At 42.6% G+C, this 9405-nt stretch overlaps 1 long non-coding RNA gene across 2 annotated transcripts in view; it reads left to right on the plus strand.

The window, feature by feature from the left end:
- LOC145716285 (uncharacterized) overlaps nt 1-9405 on the plus strand; it is a 48411-nt gene that overhangs the window by 10439 nt on the left and 28567 nt on the right. For both annotated transcript variants that reach the window (XR_014138867.1, XR_014138866.1), the window contains exon 2: nt 3650-3691. This is a non-coding gene — a long non-coding RNA (uncharacterized LOC145716285). The remainder of the gene's footprint in view (nt 1-3649; nt 3692-9405) is intronic.

Genomic DNA, 9405 nt, shown 5'->3' on the forward strand with positions numbered 1-9405 from the left:
AGTCCCGGGATCAAGTCCGCATCGGGCTCCCTGCTCGGCAGGGAGTCTGCATCTCCCTCTGACCCTCCTCCCCCTCATGCTCTCTGTCTCTCATTCTCTCTGTCTCAAATAAATAAATAAAATCTTTAAAAAAAAAAAGATTTTATTTATCAGAGAGAATGAGAGTGCACCTATAAGCAGGGGGAGTAGCAGGCAGAGGGAGAAGCAGGCTCCCTGCTGAGTAGGGAGCCTGATGAGGGGCTCAATCCCAGGACCCTGGGATCATGACCTGAGCCAAAGGCAGATGCTTAACCAACTGAGCCACCCAGGTGTCCCTATAGTCTGTCTTAAAATCTGTTTTGTCTGATATGTTTAGTTACCCAAACTTTCTTTTCATTTTGTTTGCATGGGATAGCTTTTTCCATCCCTTTATTTTTAGTCTTTGTGTGTTCTTATACCTGAAGTGAGTTTTTATGGGCAGCATATAGGGTTTTTTTTTTTAATCTATTCCATCAATCTGTGTCTTTTGATTAGAGAATTAAGTCCATTCACATTTAAAGTAATTATTGACACTTATGTACTGATTTCCATTTTTTAATTGTTTTCTGACTATTTTGTAATCCTTTTGTTCCTTTCTTCCTCTTTTGCTTTCTTCCTTTGTAATTTGATGATTTTCTGTACTGGCATGCTGTTTCCTTTATCTTTATCTTTTGTGTATCTACTATATGTTTTTATTTTGTGGTTACTGTTACTATGAGGCTTACATAAAACAACTTATATTTATAGCAGTCTATTTTAAGTTGATAACTTAAGTTTGAATGTATTCTAAAGCTCTACATTTTTACTCTCCACCCCCACATTCTATGTTTTTGATCTCACATTTTATTTCTTTTGATCTTGTGTACCCATTAACAAATTGTTGTAGTTACAGTTTTTTTTATTATTACTTTTGTCTTTTAAACTTCATACTAGCTTTATAAGGGATTGACCCAACACCCTGACAACATTAGATTATTCTGAAATGTACTATATATTTACTTTTACCAGTGAGATTTTCACATGTTTTCCCGTTACTAATTAGTGCCCTTTTGTTTCAGCTTAAAGAAGTCCCTCTAACATTTCTTGCAAGGCTGGTCTAGTGGTGATAAACTCCTTTAGCATTTGCTTGTTTGGAAGACTCTTTATCTCTCCTTCAACTTTAAAAGATAATTTTGCTGGGTAGGGTGTTCTTGGATGGCAGGTTTTTGCTTTCAGTATTTTAAATATATTGTGCCACTTTCTTTTGGCCTGTGTAGTTTCTGCTAATAAATCTGCTGATAGTCTTATGAGGGTTCTGCTTTACATAACAAGTTGTTTTTTCTCACTGCTTTTAAGATTCTCTCCTTGTTTTTAATTTTGACACTTTAATTATGTGTCTTGGTGGGGTCTCTTGGTTCGTCTTACTTGGAACACTCTGGGCTTCCTGGATCTGGGTGTCTGTTTCCTTGCTGAGGTTAGGGAAGTTTTCAGCCATAATTTCTTTAAATAAGTTTTCTGCCCCTTTCTCACTCTCTTCTTTGGGGATCCTATAATGTGAATGTTGGCCTGCTTGATGTTTTCCCATAAGTCTCTTAACCTATCTTCACTTGTTTTAATTCGTTTTGTTTGTTTTGATGCTCTCAGTGGGTATGTTCCACTGATACTTTCTAATGCTTCATCTAGTGTGCTCTTGAACCCCCTGGTGTATTTTTCAGTGCATTATTGTATTCTTCAGCTCTATGACTTCTGTTTGGTACTTATAGTTTATATCTCTTTGTTAACATTCTCACTTTGTTCATTTATTCTTCTGTCAAACCTAGTGAAAATCTTTATGACCATTATTTTGAACTCTTTATCAGGTAAATCACTTATCTCCATTTCCTTAAAATCTTTTTCTGGGGCACCTGGGTGGCTCAGTTGGTTAAGCGACGCCTTCGGCTCAGGTCATGATCCTGGAGTCCCGGGATCGAGTCCCACATCGGGCTCCCTGCTCAGCAGGGAGTCTGCTTCTCCCTCTGACCCTCCTCCCTCTCGTGCTCTCTGTCTCTCTCTCATTGTCTCTCTCGCAAATAAATAAAATCTTAAAAAAAAAAAAATCTTTTTCTGATGTTTTTATCTTTGGTCACTGTCTCTGTGCTGTGCCCTGAGATTGGTAGCTGCCAAGAATTGTCTCTCCATTTGTTACAGTCTCATGGGACCATGAACACAAGTTCCGCTGGCCACCAGGGCCAGGCAACCAGGTGCGTTCCCAGAGTGGGGATACCAGTCAAGAGGACTAACTCCCCTCCAGGAGATACTGATGATCTGGAGTAGTACAGCAGAGGGAGAATAGGAAGAAAATGCCTTCCCTCCGAGGTCTCTGGAGAGGATTAGAGTCGGCCCTTAGATGTGTGTTTAATTAGAAGCCTGCTCCTCAGGCCACAGCTATGAACAGAAGCTAATAGGTCTTGTCACAGAAAGACGGGGCACGTCAGTCTGTTGCCTCTCGGCTGTGCGGTGGGGAAGTAGTAGCCAGTTAAGAAATCTTTCTCCATCAGCTACAATCCTGTGGGACCCACGAGTGTAAGTCTCTGGTTACCAGGCAATCTGGAGATGTCCCCTAGGCAGCAGGTACAAATATCAGAGCACCAGAGGAGAGTATAAGTTCCTCTCCAGGAGATACCAGTGGCCTAGAGCAAGGCAGAGGATAAGCACAAAGAGGGTGCCTATAGGCCTCTGTCTTGGAGAGTGTTTCAGTAGGTCCCTAGCTGAATGGTAAATCAGAAGCTTTCCCCTCAGGCAGATGCTTTAAGATAAGCAAGTAAGTCTCTCTCACTGAAAGTCTGGATACTTTTCAGTTGGCTGCCTTTGCACTGGGCTCTAGAGTGAGTGAGTCTGCACGAGCCCTTTAAGAAGTGTTTCTCAGTTTGAAATAGCCCTGTGGGTCTCATGGATGCAAGCCTCACTGGCTTTGCAAACTAGATGTTTTGGGGACTGTCTTTCAATGCAGGTCTTTAAAGTTGGGGTACCAGGTGTGTGGTTCAAGCCCTTCATTCCTCAAGGAGAAACTTAGGTTTGTGAGTGCCCTCCTGATTATAGGTCGCTGTGTGGGGGGTGAGGAGGGGACCATTTATGACATGTCTCAGCTTCTCCTACCCCTTCATATTTTTTTTTTCTCATTCACTCAATGTGTAGGAGCTGCTCAGCTAGTTTTGGAGTTTATTTCATAGGTAGTTGGGGTTTTTCCATAGGTAGTTGTAGATTTGGTGTATCTGTGGGAAGAGGTTAAGTGCAGGATCCTACTACATCACCCGCTTGAACTGAAACCTCCATTTGGATTTATCTGTAATGTTTTTGAGTGACTCTCTTTGTATAGCTCCTTTGGCAGTTGCTCTAGGTATTCCATATGCATAACTTACCACTGTCTATAGGTGTTGTCATTTTACCAGTCGGAATGACGTATAGGATCCCTACTTCCTTTTATACCCCTTTAGTATAATCCCTCATTTATAATGTAATTGTCTTAAATATTTCCTTTTCATACATTAGACAATATCATAATTTTTGCTTTCTCTGTCAAATGGAATTTTGAAAATTCAAACAGGAAGGAAAGTGTGTTATATTTATCCGTATATTCTCTTACTATGTTTTTTCTTTCTTCTTGACTTTCCAGGAACACCATTTCCTACGAACTTCCTTTAGCCATTCTTTTAGGGTAAGTGTCCTGGCAACACGTTCTCTTCATCTGAGAATGTCTTGTTTCTCCCTTTCATTCCTGAAGTGTATTTTTGCTGAATATAGAATTGTTCTTTTCTTTCAGTACTTGGAAAATGTACTTCTTTCCAGCTACCATAGTTTCCGATGAGAAATCTCACATTTGAATTGTTCTGCCCTGTAGATAAGATGTCATTTCTTTCTCACTGCTTTCAAGATTTTTTTTTCTTTATCTTTAGTTTTCAAAAGGTCGGCTCTGGTGTCTTGGTGTGGATTTCTTTTCACTCTGGCTTGTGGGAACATGCACGGTGCGTTTGTGTGGTGCTTTCCCTTGCTTTGTGTAGCTTCCTCACACGTGCCAGTCAGTACTTAGTTGAATACTTGAGCAGGATCCTCTCTGGATCTCAGAGTTCTCTGTGTTCTCTCTCCCCCAGTTCCCTCCTCTGTGAGCGCTAGCCTCCTTGGTCTTCTCAGACTGTCAGTTTCATCTCTTCAATTCAGGCACACTTCTATAGCCTGTGAACCCTACAGGTATAAGCTGGGGCAATCATAGAGCTCACCTCATTTATTTTCCATGCCTCAGGAATCACTGACCTACACTGCCTCACATCTAATGCCTTGAGAACCATATATTATAATGTATTCATTTTTTAACTTGCTTTAAGCAGGAGGGTAAATCTAGCCCCTGTTAAACCATCTTGACCAAAATCGGAAGAACTGTGTAAATACAATTTAAAAGGACTAAATGTCAGCAGGTGGGTCAGATAACATCCAGTTCGTTCTGGGCAGCTCAGGTCTCATGGTAACTTGGTGTTCCATGGTCAAGCGTTTAGTTTCTACTGAGGCCTAGTAGCAGGCCAAGAGCTGTTCTCAAAAGAAGGACAGTTATCTGCAGAGAATGGCCAGGCCTTGCTCCAAAGTTCTATAAGGCCTATGCTGCAGTTGACCTGTAGGTGCCTGCCAGGGTCTCCAAACAGCATCCCTGTCTGCCACTGCCTCTTTATGTTCCACTGGATGTGCTGATCGGTTGGCCCCGGGGCAGAGCAGCTTGCCGAGCAGCCTGGAACTGTTGCAGGGCCCTTCTTTTGTTCAGGGCCCCACTCAAAACTAGCAGCTTTTCAGGTCACTCAGCAAATGGGCAAGATTAGTACACCCAAATGGGGAATATGTTGCCTCCAAAATCCAAGACACCCACAAGCCACTGTACATAGTTTTGTGTTACAGGAGGGGCCTGATAAACAATGAACTTATCCTTCACCTTAGAAGGGATATCTCAACATGTCTTATGTCACTGAAGCCCTAGAAATTTCAGTGAGGTAGAAGGCTCCTGAATTTTTATTGGACTTACTCCTTCTGACATGCAAATGTTTTACCAATATGTCTGGAGTACTTGCTGCTTCTTGCTCTCTAGGTCCAATTAGCATTATGTCATCACTGTAATAGGGCCAGTGTAGTATCTTCTGAAAGGGAAAGGCAATGAAGATCCCCTATGAACTAAATTGACATAGGGCTGGAGAGTTGTTTTACCCCTGAAGTAGGACAGTAAAGATGTATTTCTGGCCTTGCCAGTTGAAATCAAACTGCTTCTGGTGGGCGTATGGACAGGTATGGAGAAAAAAAACATTTGTCGGATCAATAGCTGCACCCCAGGTACCAGGGGATGTGTTAATTTGCTCAGGCAATCAAACTGCATCTGGTACAGCAGCTGCAGTTGGAGTCACCACCTGACTAAACTTGTAATAAACCACTGCCATCATCCAAGTCCATCTGTCATCTGCACAGGCCAATTAGGAGTGTTGAATGGGGATGTGGTGGGAATCAGTGCTTCTGCATCCTTCACATCCTTGATGTTGGCACTAATCTCTGTAATCCCTCCTGAGAATTACTTTTTGTTTACTGTTTTCCTAGGTAAAGGCATTTTTAATGGCTTCTATTTGACCTTTCCTGCCATAATAGCTCTCACTCCATAGTCAGGGAACCAATGAAGGGATTCTGCCAGCTAAGTATGTCTAGTCCCAAGTATGCATTTTGAAATTGGAAAAGTAAACACAGGAAGGTTCAGGGACCCACGGGACCCACTGGACCCACTGTGAGATGGACCTGAGCTGAAACTCCATTGATCACCTGGCCTTCCTAAGTGCCTACTCTGACTGGTGGGCCACAGTGATGTTTTGGGTCTCTTGAAATTTGTGTCAATTCAGAGCCAGTTTCTAGTAGTTCCTGAAAGATTTGAATATTTCCTTTTTTAAAAAATATTTTATTTATTTATTTGACAGAGAGATACAGCGAGAGAGGGAACGCAAGCAGGGGGAGTGGGAGAGGGAGAAGCAGGCTTCCAGCGGAGCAGGGAGCCCAATGCGGGGTTCGATCCCAGGACCTTGGGATCATGACCTGAGCCGAAGGCAGATGCTTAACCGACTGAGCCACCCAGGCACCCCTGAATATTTCCTTTTTCCCAGTGCACAGTTCCCCTGGTAAACGGCCATAGGTCCCTTTGGGCAAGGCTGGGAGGAATATTAAGCAAAATAAGTCAGAGAAAGACACGTACCATATGATTTCACTCGTGTGTGGAACTTAAGAAACAAAACAAACGTGCAAAGGAAAAGAAGAGTAACAAACCAAGAAACAGACTCTTAACTAGAAAACCAATTGATGGTTACCAGAGGGGAGCTGGGTGGGGGGATGGGTAAAATAAGTGATTTGGGGGATTATAGAGTACACTTATGATGAAAAAATGCAATGCAATGCAGTGCAAAATAAAATATAAAAAATTAAAAAAGAAAGCTAAGCTTAAGCCTAGGACGTCAGTTCTAAGCCTTATATATTCTCAGATTAACAGTGAGAAATTATCAGAGCTCTTCAGAAATCTAAATTTCCATAATGATATTTTACTGTGAAAACCATTAGTCATCACTTTCCTCCGTGCTGTGTGCACTGCCCTCTCTCCTCTGCGTAGGTAACACCATTTCTCAAACTTCAGTAACTACACAGAGCATTTTTCTTTCTCTCAGATATGTGGTCAGAAATGGAACAAGGTTGATATCTGCTACTCTTCGTAAGACCAGATACTCATCCCAGGGCTGTTAAGTGGTTGCCATCAGCTGCTTTGGAACATAGGCAGTGTCGAATCCAGGTCTCAGAGGCTTCCTCCCACTCTTGGCTGCCCCTCGGCCCCAGGGCTGACCACCTCAGTGGCTGGATCCGGGAACGATTCGAACATCTCTTCCCTGGGCTTGGCGTCTGTGCTTCTTGTAAACACTCCTTTAGAGTGCTTCACTTGCAAGTTGATGTGAGAGCAAAGGGGACTTGTATTATCTTCACTTCTATGCCAGTTAAATGCAGTAGTTGATGTTCCATGTTAGCTTCAGCTCCTTTGGAACTCTTACTCAACTCGATCTTAGCCACTTCCTGGAATTCTTTGGCTATATAGTTGACTCTTGCACAACACGGGTTTGAACTGCACTTATAAGCAGACTTTTTTCAATAAGTATACCTATAGTACTATAAATGTATTTTGTCTTCCTTATGTTTTCCTTAATATTTCTTTTCTCTACCTTTATTGTAAGAATACAGTATATAATGCATATAATATACAAAATGTATTACTCAGCTATTTATGTTATCTGTAAGGCTTTCAGTCAACAGTAGGCTATTAGTAGTTAAGTTTTGGGGTAGCCAAAGTTATATGCATATTTCTGACTGCTCAGGGGTTGGTGCCACTAACCTCCTTGAACCTCTTGTTCCAGGGTCAGCTGTACTAATCATAATCATAAGCATCTAATGAACATATTCATATAGTAGATGCTATTCTAAACCATTTACATGAATCATCAAATTTCATTGTCACAAAATCCCTGAGGTTAGTGTAATTATTTTTTAATTAACTTAATTACTAGTATGAATTTATACTATAATTAGTGTAGTTCTTTTTCTTTTTTTAAGATTTGTTTTATTTATTTGAGAGAGAGAGAGAGAGCACGAGCGGTGTGGGAGGGCAGAGGAAGAGGGAGAAGAAGCTGGCTCCCTGCTCAGTGGATCCTATCTTTTTCAAGCAACAGAGTCTCTGGTGATCGATTGCTAACCCATGGCTGCAAAAAAGACCTGGATGAAATCCTGAAACTGCTATTTTTTGAACCACACTTTAAGACTGGATATTCTTAATATTCTCTTTGAAAGAAGGGAGACAGCAAGATGGATCATTATTCTCACCTCATAAGTCAGAAAGGTAGAAGTGGGAGCTGCTCTTGCAGTTATATAAACATTTGTAACTCAGTGGTTATCAGACCATCCAAACTTTCTTACACAACCAAAAGCTTCCAGAGCAGCTGCCTTAAATGTATAGAACTGGGCTGTCCAGAGAGTAACAGTTTTGATTCTTAAATGGTCTCTCTGTGCCCTAGGGCAGAACATGTTGTTTGTAATAACAGGAACAATTTGTGGTCCAGAAGTCCTCCCCTTTGGCAGCCAGGTAAGCAGAGAAGAAACTATCATTAATATCACCCTTGCTGCACCCAGGTTTCAGTGGGAAGAGGCATATTATTAATTAGAGAGAAAAGCCCCTGTCAAGAAAGAAAGGCCAGGGCGCCTGGGTGGCTCAGTTGGTTAGGCGACTGCCTTCGGCTCAGGTCATGATCCTGGAGTCCCGGGATCGAGTCCCGCATCGGGCTCCCTGCTCGGCGGGGAGTCTGCTTCTCCCTCTGACCCTCCCCCCTCTCATGTGTTCTCTCTCATTCTCTCTCTCTCAAATAAATAAAATCTTTAAAAAAAAAAAAAAAAAAAAAAGAAAGAAAGGCCAGGCAGTCCAGGCAGGGATACAAAACAGAGGTTGCTGTAGTGTCACTCGGTGAGTCCCCAGAAGGTAAGCAGCATGCAGCGTACCCTTAGAGGTGCCAGAAGCTCAGCGTTTAGGAATTGTGCCCCTCTGTGATCAGTCTTTCTCTGACTTGGATGCTCTCATGCAGTCACTCATTGTGGGAAGAGTTGAAGAGCTGAATTTTGTCTCTCCCCAAATAGGGAGATTTGAGAGACCCAGGGTGAGGCCTTTGGGAAAGCAAATGGGGAGTGGTGGAATTGACTCAGCATTCAAAATCCCGAAGCTATGTCTGACTCTGGGCTTGTTCTGGGAATAGAGTCCTTTCTAACCATCCCAAACTAGCCTCTTTATGCCTTCTAGAAGAAACTACTGGTGCCTAGGAGTTTGGCATCTAGAAAGGCATTTGGAAATTCCCAGAAAATCACAAAGGAAGGGAGATCTGGAGATGGGGGAAGAGATACAAGGAGAACATCCCCAGAACAATTCAGTTGAGCTCCTTTTAGGGATTTACACAATCCTTTGGATATTTCTTCAGTTTAGGGTCCTGCTGGCTTGTAGAACTCTAGATCTCACCTTGTTAGGATCACTCAGAACTCTGTTGATCACTTATCTGAGAGAAACCAGTCTGTTCTGAACGTGAGTCCCTGACTTCAAAGGCCATTCTAGAAGAAACTGTTCTTGATCATAGGGCTTACTCCCAGACGAGACAAATACAAGCCTCCGAGACACTTAAACTTTAGCAGGCCCGTCCCACACTAGCGCCCGCCAGGTTTGTCTCCCTGTGTGGCAGAGCTGCTGCTGCAGCCCCTGGGCCATGGCCCTCTTTGGACAGCTGATCTCTGAGGGTAGTCTGCTGGCTGAGTCAACTGCCACATACTCAGGCTATGGGAGTGTGTGGCTCC

This window comes from Leptonychotes weddellii, chromosome 11, assembly GCF_054177405.1.
Source record: "Leptonychotes weddellii isolate Sample4059 chromosome 11, ASM5417740v2, whole genome shotgun sequence".
Taxonomy (NCBI): domain Eukaryota; kingdom Metazoa; phylum Chordata; class Mammalia; order Carnivora; family Phocidae; genus Leptonychotes; species Leptonychotes weddellii.